Genomic DNA, 12,521 nt, shown 5'->3' on the forward strand with positions numbered 1-12,521 from the left:
CCTTCCTTCCCCTAAGATACTGGAAAGCCACAATCCGGTCACCCCGAAGCCTTCTCTTTTCCAGGCTGCACAATCCTTATTCTTTCAGCCTTTCCTCCCAGGAGCGGTGCTCCATCTCTCTGATCAGTTTTGACGGCCTCCTCTGGACTCACAACCACGTCCATGTCCTTCCTTTGGTGGTACCCCGGAGCTGGAAGCAGCACTGTAGGTGGGATCTCAGCAGAGGGGCAAAACCCCTTCCCTTGCCCTGCTGGCTATTCTGCTTTGAATACAACCCAGGACATGATTGGCATTTGGAAGTCAGGCCCATGGCCTTACCTGAGCAGGAGGTTTGTTCAATTTCATTTTAATCTGAGATGACAAGAGATCAAAAGTTTAGGAAATCTACAGAGAGATTTAAATATCTGTCCTGTATGTTTTGAGTGTTGTTGTAAAGAACTATACTGAAATAACATACATGCTTCACTGACATTTGGAATTATAAAAAGAAATCTTAAAAAAGATGGGTTTAGATGACACTTTCTTACACTCTGCACGAACAGAAAAATATCAGCTTCTACTAGAGAAACTTATCAAACACTTTTGCTATGAAATGTAACTTAAAACTAAAGGCATACCAGTTCCTACCAAACTTCTAGGTATCACCTGTCACTTAAAGAAAGTGAGATCACCATGGCCAGTCCAACCAAAGGATGTGTCTATTTCCCAAAAGCACAGGAACTTTTTAAGACTAGATGTTCAGACCTGCTAGCAAGGATAAACTGGAAAGAAGTAAAAAGAGAAGGCTTCATAGCATGGGAATCAAGGGTTTTCTGTCACTATATTATTTTTCCTGCCATAGGCATTGACTATTATTTCAGCATTTAAGATGATGGCTGTTTGCATTTCCAGTTGCTAGGCAGAATTTAGCAAATGTTCATTTCATCCCTGTGCCAGCAAGTGAAGGTGGCTCCAGGTGCACTCACTGTCCAGGCCAGACTCCCATCCCCCAGGGATGGGCCCTCGGAGAGCTTTTGTCATAAAGCAGCCCAGGAGCTGTAGGGTAGGAACTAACCTCTCATTCCTGTCGAGAAAACAAAAGTAAACCTCACACACATCACTTTTGGTTTCTGTTTTATTACAAGTTTCTTTAGAGGCTTAGCCCACAAAACTTTTCTTAGGGATGAGGACATTTCCACATAAATTAGAGAAGAGTGAATTTGAGAGGAATACAAGCAAGAGGTTTGTTTGACTGGGAGATGCAGGAGAGGATCACAATGCTGGCATCAAGGACATCCTCTAGCCAAGATCCCTTGAGAACACCATAAAGCTGGATTGTATGTTCTCTGCTGCCTGCCTTCACCTCTCCTTCCATAACATACTCCATAACCAGCAGGTCATGGCAAAGCATAATGTTGTGGCCAGGGTACATTCAGATACAGAATATATTCTGCATATATATATATAAGAGGAGGATTGCAAGAAAGAGTGCAAGCATGTCATGGTCCCAAGCACAGGAAGGACATCAACATGCTGGAAAGAGTCCAGAAGAGGCCACCAGGTTGAGCAGAGGGATGTAGGATCTCTCCTATGAAGAAAAGCTGCAAGAATTTGCTTTGTTCATCCTGGAAAAGAAAAGTCTTCGGGGTGACCTAACTGTGGCCTTCTATACCTTAAGGTACTTCTCACAAGCCTGGACCAGGCTTATAGTTTTTACAATAAACTCATAGTAGTCACCTCTGCTATGTTGGAGAGCTTCCTGCCTGTTTGACACATTGAAAGCTATGTTGAATAGTCACACCCTGTCCAGACAGCAATTTCTTGGCCTTTTAAAAAAAGCCCCCAGTTGCCACCTTGTGGCACCCCATAAACAAGTACTCCCCAACTCTGCAGCTTGTTGGGAGATGCATCCAAATTTTGAAAGACACCTTTGGCACTTCAGACTACAACAATAAACAGAGCTGGGAAGACATCAGTACTCAAAACAGATGTAATGTAATGGGAAGTATAATACAGAACAAGTGGCATGCATGCTATTGTCAGAAGTCAAGGAAAAAAACCCAAAACTTTAAGCTTTGGTAAGCCTGAAGCACAAATAAGCATCATTAAAATTCTCTTGAGGAGAAACTACTGAGAGTGACCTCCTGAAGTTTTAGAAGCTGAGACATTGGCAAGAAGCAGCAGCATCTCTTCAAACACTGAAGCAGCAGTGCCAGCGGGGCTTGTAGTTTTCTGGCAAAGCACCTCTGCCAGTCAGGCTTTCAACAATTGCATAAAATGAGGCTTCAGGCACTTAAGTGTAGTTCTGGTTTTTACAGCACGTGTTGGACAACTGTTGATTGATTTGAGAGGCAGCTCAGGCAGGACTGAAGCAGGAACTTCAGTTCTGGGGAGTAAGCAAAGTGCTGCTAGCAGAGCAGGTTGTTCTGGCTTGTTCTTGTAACATTTCATTATGTTGCTTCCTCTCAAAGTGTTCCAGAGCTTCTTCATGCCAAACAACTAATTACAGGTTTTTTTCATGAGCCTGTTTGAACAAAACCTAAAATGTAGCATTATATTCTAGCCTAAAAAAAAAAAAAAAGGCAGTATTTTGTGAAGTTTTTGCTCTAGGATATACGAAAAGAAAGCATTGAATCAGGGTTACCGAGAATTCTTCACATTTTCAAAGTGCTGTGCAAAAGGTAGGTTTAGGATCCACCTATACTTTTTTTCACATTCTGTAAAATAACCAAGAAGGTTGAAGGGTTTTTTTCACTGTGGGCTTTTAATTTTGGGTGCTAAATTTGGCATACCAAAGAATGTGTCTCTTGAACTACATATTTATGCAGCTGTAGTCAAAGAGCAAAAAGAGCAGGCTGCTCTTTAAGGGAAAGCAAACTGGGCGCCAAGGCTGACAGCAAGAGGCACTGTCATGGACAAGGGGCACAGTCCCACAGTATCAGTGAGGTCTGGTGACTGTTTTTCTGTACAATTGTTGTCTGCATGCCGGTAAGGGACCAATACTGACAGTATTTATTTAGTTCCAAATGTACTTCAAAACCCACATCTTCCTATTTTCTTTAGCTCTGCTTGCCAGAAATTTGTCCTGTGTACTTCTGCTTCCCATACTGCTGTGTCTTGGTTTAACCCCAGCCAGCCACCAAGTACCACAAAGCTGCTTGCTCACACAGTTCCCCTCTGTGGTGAGATGTGGAGGAGAAGCAGGAAATAATTTTAAAACGCGTGAGTTGAGATAGAAACAGTTTAATAATTCAAATAAATATAATAATAATAATAATAATAATAATAATAATAATAATAATAATAATAATAATAATGATAATAATAATAATAATAGAGACGACAAAAAGAGAGATGAATAAAACCTGAAACAGACAAGTGATGCCTAAATCAGTTGCTCACCACCCACTGACAGATGCCCAGCCCTGCCTTGAGCAGTGATTGGCCCCTCCCAGCCTCAACTCCCCCCAGTTTATATACCGAGCATGACATTCTGTGATATGGAACATCCCTTTAGTCTATTCAGGTCAGCTGTCCCAGCCATTATCCCTCCTGGCTTCTTGTGCACCTGCTCACTGCCAGAGCATGGGAAATTGGAAAGTCCTTGACTTGGGATAAGCCCTGCTTAGCAGCAACTAAACCATTAGTGTGTTATCAACATTATTCTCATACTAAGTTAAAAAAAACACAGCACTGTACCAGATACTAAGAGGAAAATTAAGAGTCAAAATCATACACATTGCTATCTTCATGCATTTCCCTTGCTTTTTGTTTTGTTGGGTGGTTTTTTGTTTGTTTCTTCTTTTTCCCCTTTTTCAAATACTGAAAACAGCTATATTCATTCCTCTGATAAGTCAGGCTGATGCTTTAAACCCAAGTTCCTTCCTTCTCTGTTGATGCTTTGTGGCATCTTGCAAAGTAATCTTCAACAAGTATTTATTTTCAATATAAGTCTCACTCCAACTTAACAACCACTTCAGAAAACAATATTTTTTTAAAGGACAAAGTACTGTTCTGACCTGGAATACGCAAAGTGAACAGCAGTCTCCAACAACACCAGTGCTCCTGCGTGTTTTGAGAGAGACTTCAAGAACTTCGATTATCCTTTCATGTAGCCTGGCAGTCCATGGCAAACACCAAGTCCTATCTCATCTCTTGCTTCTTTTTGAGAGCACTGACTGGTCCATAAGCAATCACTAATTTGTTTTTGAATGGTCAGTGACTCAAGAACAGCTGATGCCGTTTTGAAAGCATGCCACTCCCTCTGACCTCGTTATGGATCATTCCTAACCAGTGATTTTAACATCGTGTGGCTTCCCAATGTTTCAGTAGTTCTGACTACACAAGTTTTGAATTCATAAGTGATTTTTCTTGTTTGCTGTGAGAGCTCCTTGCAGGAAAGGAGTAGTTAGGGTCAATTTAACATCTAGGTCATGAGATCAGTTCTTGGTCCTGTGCAGAAATATGCAAAGGGCATTTAAATCTCAGATTAAAAAGACAGAATGGACATACCCTCAGAAGTGGTTAAGGACAAAAACTCTCAAGGGAAAACACGCAGCCTGAATAATCCTGTAAAAATCCCTTGTTGTGCATTTTCATTTAAGAGGCTCCATTTGTGTAAGGGACCTTCCAATACCACACTTCTCCTCAGCACTCAGATGATAATGAGTACAACAAGGTCAAACAAGCGTTACAGTGCAGACTACATAGAACAACAGTAATATGGTTAGTAATATTTATAGAAATTTATGGCTGTGTAAGCATTACTGAATATTTAGTGTTACTGAGAATAGAATTCCCATTCTTTACTGTCTATCAGCTTTGGTTTTTTATATTAAAGCACTGAAGTCATGTTCATAGAATCGTAGAATGGTTTGGATTGGAAGGGACCTTAAAGCTCATCTACTTCCAACCCTCCTGTTGTGGATAGGGACACCTTCAACCTGACCAGGTAACTCAAGGCTCCATCCAACCTGGCCTTGAATGTTTCCAGGCATGGGGCATCCACCACCTCTCAGGAAGGCTATTCCATCATTTTAAAACCTTTATTATAGAAAACTTCTGTCTTATGTCTTAGAGCTTTAATAGAGCTGGAGTTGGGGAGGCACTAGCAAGCAAATTGGTATAAGTCATAGGCCTGTATTCCATTTTTCCTCTTTTGAATTTCCTCTTTTGGATTTTCTCCCTCTTTCCCAGTCAGTGGGAACTTCACTGGACTGTCATGACTTCTCAAATATGATGGAAAGTAGCTCAGCCACTTTCTGTGCTAGTTCCCTCAAGACTCATGGATGCAGCTTACCAGGTCCCATGGACTTGTGTATCTTCAGGCTCCTTAGATGGTCTCAAACCTGTTGTTCTGCTACAGCTGGCAGTTCTTCATTCTTCCAGTCCCTGCCTTTACCTTCTGCAACTCAGGTGGTGGGGCTGGAGAACTTGCTAGTGAAGACTGACGCAAAAAAAAAGTGACTGGGTATCTCAAACTTCTCCATATCCTGGGTAACCAGCTCCCCCATTCCATTCTGGAATTCTGGAGAGGACCCACATTTTCCCTAGTCTTGCTTTTACTGCTTATGTACCTATAGAAGCTTTTACTGTTGTCTTCAGATCTCTAGGCTGGTCTCATTCTTTCAGGGCTTTAGTTGTCCTAACCTTATCCCTGGTTACTGGGAAGATTTGTCAGTATTCCTCCCAGGTTCCTCACTTCCACCCTCTGAAGGTTTCCCTTTTCTGTTTTTGTCCAGGAGCTCCTTGTTAACCTACATAATGCAGGTCTCCTTGTTCACATATAAAATTGTACTTTTAAAATTTAAGTTTAATTGCTACTAACAAAAAATTATTACATATGCAGATATTTCAGTTGAAGAAGTTATACCAGGAATTTGTTTGGCCTCTACTGCTAGAAACTTGATGTATTTTTCCTTTTACAGTCATGAAAAAAAATATACCATGCCCATTTACAAAATAGCATTCTAATGATCTTTCTGTTCACAGATGACATACTCTGATGCTTTCATCATTCACTTCACTCACTCTCCTGGTTTGGTAACCATAAAGACAGAATGTCTAAACCAAGGGATAGAAGCTTCAGCTTCTCCCTTAGCCCTGCATGCCAGTGCACTTACTTGTCTCTCACTATAAGCCATGGAACAGTATGGGAATCCAGACCCAAATGGCAGTGCTGGGCCAGGATTTTAGGCCTCTCCAGCTGAAACCACAGGCCACAAGCCAGCCAGCATCACAGAAGCTGGCCTGGAAATGTACCTCATCAAGCACTTCAGAGAGTTGAACTCAAATGCTTCTAGACTATGTCCACTCCTTCTATATTTAGCTTTTAATGTGCAGTCTCTTTTTAGAGGCTAGAAAAGTATGGTTATATTTAATCTGAGTCACTAATTTAGGCATTTGGTGGTTTTTTATGTTTTGTTAATAAGTACTAATTGCCTTTTTTTACATAAGCATCTAAATTCCCCCTCCTTCCCAACCTTTCTAGTAATACAAACTGGAAATTCATGATATCAAAACTCTTTGTTTAATATGTTTTATTAACATATTTATATAAACTACAAGGAGCCTTAAACCAAATAAATAAAACCCACTTTGTAGTTACATAAAGATGAATTGCTAACTGAAAATATAATCTGTTAACATATTGAATACTATTTGTCCTTTGTTCTGCTGACTTGAACTATTCAGTCCTTTTTCTTTCACTTTTATTTCTGAATGGAATAGAAACAAAACCATCTCGCTTTTTTTGCAGCTCCCAGGGTGTCAATTCAAAGAATTAGTCACTGACCTCAATTAACAGGGTAAACTGAAATTATGAACTAAGTACACTGAAATGGTGATTCTTTGCATTTCCAGAAGAGACTATACAATATTCCTGAATACCTAGCTACATTATTTTAAATTATACTGTAGGAGTAGCCTAATTTAAACTAGGTTTTAAATCATTAAAAAAAAAAAAAAAAAGAAGAAAACTGACTATTCTGAGTGCGCTTGCATTCATTACTCATTCTTAGGAGCTTTTTTATATTCATTGACGAGCTCAGGCGTGGGTGCTGGTAGAGTCCTCTTTCAGAGCTTTGCAGCTTTGGAATCTGCTCTTCACTTGAGCTTTCCAATACAGCAGTTCAGATGGCTGCTGCTTTGATTGCATCATTTATGTTTCCTATGCATTTTAAAAGCATGTATAAATTGTTCAAATCTGTGTAGACAGGGAATTCTTCAGATAAATGGAGATTGTGGTTTTTTTGCAGTTAGAAATACCAAGGCTCTTAAATTAATGTCTTTCTAAAATAAATTTCTAAAATTATCTCATTTTGATACATTTTTATGCCAGTGCATGAAGGACAACCAAATAGAAACTGACACATGCAAATCTCTAGTAATTACAAATTACTCTCTTCTACTGAAATAAGCAAGTTAGAGGTAATAGAGATCAATACCTGCCTAATTATTTGAGCATTGAAAAGAAAGAAAGAAAAATTGTGTCAAAACTGTAGGGCCAAGTCTGGCTGACTGGAGGGCCTGGTAATGTACATTTCCAGGCTGACTGTTTCAATATTGGCTGGCTTGTGGCTTGAAGTTTCAGCTAGACATGCCCAAAATCCCTGCTCCTGGCACAACATTCTTGCTTCCTTGAAGACTGGTTTGGAGTTTTGATTTTCTTTTTTTTTTTTAAACACTCTAGGTATAAAATTGGATTTGTACATAAAGCTTAGCATTGTTTCTTATTTAACAAGGAAGAAATTAACTTCAGTAAGCAGTATGTGCTTTACTCAAATACATAATTACAGTCAATTAAAATTTACTGGTTGGAGTCCATTTTCACAAAACCTTTCTGAGCAACATTTAACTGTTCTTAATCCTTCTATCTGTATTAACTAAATTGCACCATTGGCATCATAAAGAAAAAGTGTGTTGTAGACATCAGACTATAGATTAAGCAGTTTTATCTATATGCCCTTTCTGAACATTTCCCTAACATTAATACTTGCAGTTTTCTGAAGTTTCCCTGATTTTCACATTTTTATTAGTACCAGCTTTAATGCACCAGTGTAAAACCCCAAATAAACTCAACTCACTTAAATTCCATCTCTGTCCAGTCACTTGCTTAATTTGCAGCAGATAATTTTCATATCACTAATAGTTTAAGCACTTTGTTACAGTCTCAGTGTTTAGTTCTAGGACTCTGGGGAAAAAAAGAGCAACTGACCCCTGCCTTGACTGGCTATGGACCATGTTTCATAGCTTTGAGTTCACATGACTTATATCAGTTTCTCTTTTCCTCTGTTATGTTACATAATACTGATTAGATTTGTTACTGCTGTTTTTTAATTTCAAACTGTATTTTTATATAAGTGGTGAATCTGGAAAATCTTTTAGCAGTAGCTCTCACTAGATTGTGAAATTTGGGGTTTCTATCTGCTTATTAAATCTTTTTTAAGATACTCAATTTTTGTCTACATTTTAATTTGTATGTGTGTTTTCAATTATTTTTTCTCAGTATTTTGATCTCTGGAAGGTTGGTCAAAAGTAATTGCCAAGTTTACATATGTCCCTTAATCTTAAAAAATATATCTGTTTTGAATACAAAATAAAAACTTTTGCTGGTCACTGAACAGTCACAATGATTCTGTTAATCTGGATTTATCTAAAGAAGAAATTGTTAGTGTTTTGTTTTCCAGCTTAGTTATGTGGCTATTTTTTAGAGACAGTGCTGGAGAAACTGTCATAAAAAATTTTGTTTATTATTTCTCTAGATGCTAACTCAATTTATGAGTTCACTTAGGATACAGAAGAGGAGAAACCTTGGTCTGTCCCAGATACTTCTTGTAGTCTGAGCCTGCCTAAATTTGGGTTTGCATAGTACTCTCCAATGCCATACAGAAATTCAAGGATTTCATGCAATTATCTGTAATTCAGAAATTCTCCAGACTACCATCTCAAAAAGTCTTTGTTTCCCCACACAGCCTTAAGGTCATTGTGCCTATTAACTTTTTTGTGACATATATTCTAGCATGAGGGGTGGTGTTTTGTGACTTTACTGCAGGCAGCTAGTCTAAGGATGAGCACACACTGCTGATGCTCTATATGGGATTTCAGACCATCAAAGCAGAGGGGAACTTGCTTTACACAAGTGTAGGAAACATTGTGTGGCTCAGGCAAGGCTGCAGAGCCAGCGAAGGGGAAATCCACAAAGGGCCAACCCAGCCTGAGCTCCGTGTTCTTGCAGCTATGGCACCACGGTGCTGCTATCAATTCACAGCTAGCAGAGTCAAACCCGTGGCAGGAGGTTTTATGGTGTCTAAGTACAGGATTACATTTCTGAAAGTCTGTGATGAAAATAATCTCAAATCACAGATAAAGATTGGCTAGAGTATTGAACAGGTGTGCTCTGAAAAACCGAACGTATCCACATTGATATAGAAAGTAGGCATAAAAAGGAGGCATTTAAACAAAACCAAAGTGATAAAGAGCACATGAAAACTCTTACTGTAAGGAACAACTCAGCAGTGTGTTTAACATTGTTATTAGAGAGAAAAAAAAGAGGGAAATATTAAGAGAGACAAAAATGAGGCACAAGTGAGAGTAAGCAAGATCCAAAAGTGGAATTGAGCGCAGAAACATTACTCTCTTGAGTGCTTGGTCAGGAGAGGAAGCCCTGGAAAACCTCGGAAGATCACTTTAATTTCAGTCCAGCTTTGTTTGGGAAGTACCCCTCGATCATCAGGTAACCCACACAAGGATTTTACAGCAAATTTCTTGTGATCTATTTAACCATTCTGCTGTGGCAATTTGTCCCTAAAGACAATTTTTCATATTTCACTAAAGCTGGAGAGTTTTTTGTTCAATATGTAGTAGAGAAGATCCTGCTTCTTAAATAAGTGCAAAAAATCTAAAAGCAAGGTCTGAGCTAAGAGTAAGGCAAATAATTCTGTGGTCTTACCAAATACAAGTAGTGCAGTTCCTCTCAAGCCTCAATGGGCAATTGGTTTAGGTCCCAGTACTGTCATTTTGTCATTTCATAACAACATTTGTGTATCAAGGCTTTTCCTGTTTACTCTCACAGCTAATAAAACCAATACACAAAAGCATGGACATTTTCTTGTGTAGGGGACAGGAATGACATGAAGGTCATCTTAGAAAGCAACACTGCTTTGTCTTCTCTCTGCAAATGGCCCAAAATATGTGTGTCCAGGAATAGTATGAAATATAATGCCTTCTTATTTACTTTTTCTCTTGAAATTTCATTCACTGTCTCCTGCTCCCCTTGTCCTACTTGCCCTGGGCTTATAATGCCCAGCCAGAGTGGCATTTCACCTGATACATAATCCTTGTTCTTGAAACAGGTCCAAAGAAGAGTACAGAAAGTTACCCGCTGGATCATCAGATGCAGACACTTTCAACTCAAACAGTAAACTACTTTTTTTTCAACTGGAGAAATACTGAAGTATTTCTGCTGCTGTTAGCTTTAGGTAACAGACGAAACATTTTCTCTTCTTTAGAGGAGCATCTTGTGTGCTGCACTAGTAACTGAATAATACAGTCTAAAATTCCGTGGATGCTCCATGGATGCTGTGGTTTATTGCCAGCAAGAGTATTTTGCAGTACTGAAACCACAACACTAGAGGTCATTGCTAGTCTTTACATTTTTAATCTGTCTGAAAGCAAGTGTTGGGAGTTCTCTGGTTACAGGAATTGCTTTTTAAAATTGTCTAAACATGCATGGTGTGGAGTACGTCTGCTATCAATATACACTCTTGATGTATGGTTTCATAAGTTTTCACACTTCCTTTTGGATTTTTTGAGAAATATTTTTAACATTGTTTCTGTATTTTAATTTTTTTTAGGATTTTTTAGGAGTAAGACAGCCATCCCAGAAGAGACAAGAAAATATACATTAAAAAGCATAATGGTCTTAGCAACCTGCATGCCAGTCCTGTGCAATTTATTTATTTCTCTCTCATTCATTCTTAACTATTTTTCCAAACTCTCATTTAGCAAGGATTGATTTAGGTTTTGATGTTTTTTCATTAAAGGACAATATTAGGAATATCTACTGAATTCCAATGCAGAATATCATATGTAGACTCCTTTGTGAGACTAGGAGAGTTTTCAGAAAGTTATTTAAACTTTATTCTATTTTTTTTATGGTCAAATGATTGCAAAAAAGTTGTCCTTTTTTTTTAACTATTTACAAAAGTTATATTCCCTGAATATTTCTAATGCACTAAAAAACAGCAAGCAGAAATTTAGAGGTCCAATGCAGTGTGACAACAAATGTTCAAGTACTGATATAGAGATATTTTACTAGATACATGTACTTAATTTCACAAAGGATTGAAGTTGATTGAGCTGCTTAATGGATTTCAAGTAATGTTCCAATTGAAAATTACCATGTTCATAATTCAAAGATAACCATAGCAAAAAAAATGCAAGGAAATGACACTTTAAATTTGTAGAAGAAATTGTTTTCTTTACAGAAAATGGGTTAAAATACTTTCAGAACCTTGAGCTAATTAAATTTTATTAGTTACTAAGTGGAAAAATTGTAACAGAGTTTTCTTGCTCCCTGAAAACTGGTCAATGTCATTGGTTATTTCTACATATAGTAAATACAGGAGAAAATTAAGAAAAGTATTATTAAATAGGCTGAAAACTTTATGTTCCTTACCCTTTTAAGTTCAATATCTACCTTAATCAAGATTGTTGAGTTTACAGTACTCTTCCACTAACTGCAAAATTATTATTATTATAAAATGAAATTTTTTGAGGACTTTGTTTTTTTTATCTTAAATTGTATGGAAACCAATCCAGATTCCTTCAGCTAAACCTGCAATAATATTTCTGCCGCTTTGCAAGGATGAGAAGATGAATATGAATCCATTCTTTGTACAACTTTAAATCAGTGCAACTTTTACCTCTTCCTCAATTATCATTATTATTACTCAAATAATACTTGGTGGGGTTTTGTTGTTTTGAGGGTTTTTGGGTTGAGTTTTTTGTTGCAAAGGCAAGTTCTTTAGATATTATTTTTAAAAATCAACCTTTTATTACTGTTTTTCATTGTTTTTCACCAATAAATTGTCCTCATGTAATTTTAGCTTACTTTGCTTCACTATATAACCTTTTGCCCTTTGAGTAACATTTATGAAGTGAACAGGTAATGAAGATTTGGCACCAAACTTACACTTAAGAACAGATATTAATGCTCTACATTAAGTTTGTAATTTTAAGTATCTGGTGCCATGATTCCTTGAGGCCAATTTTACCAGGACCAAATAGATTGACATCATCTCAGGTTATTCACATTTATTTTTTAATCCTGTTTCCTTTTGGATGTGTGAATATAGTCCTCACTCAGAATAACTTGTGCAGTCTTTGAATGTTGTGAAGTGAAAACTGAATTTGATCATGTGGCTGTGGCAAGAACATGTATGTAGAAGCAATAGTTTCATATGATCTTTTATTTTGAAAATTAATAAATATATCCTTGAAAAGGTGATCAGATACTTTCAGTGCAATATTGCTAATTAAAA

This window comes from Motacilla alba, chromosome 2 (assembly GCF_015832195.1).
Source record: "Motacilla alba alba isolate MOTALB_02 chromosome 2, Motacilla_alba_V1.0_pri, whole genome shotgun sequence".
In the NCBI taxonomy this organism is placed as follows: domain Eukaryota; kingdom Metazoa; phylum Chordata; class Aves; order Passeriformes; family Motacillidae; genus Motacilla; species Motacilla alba.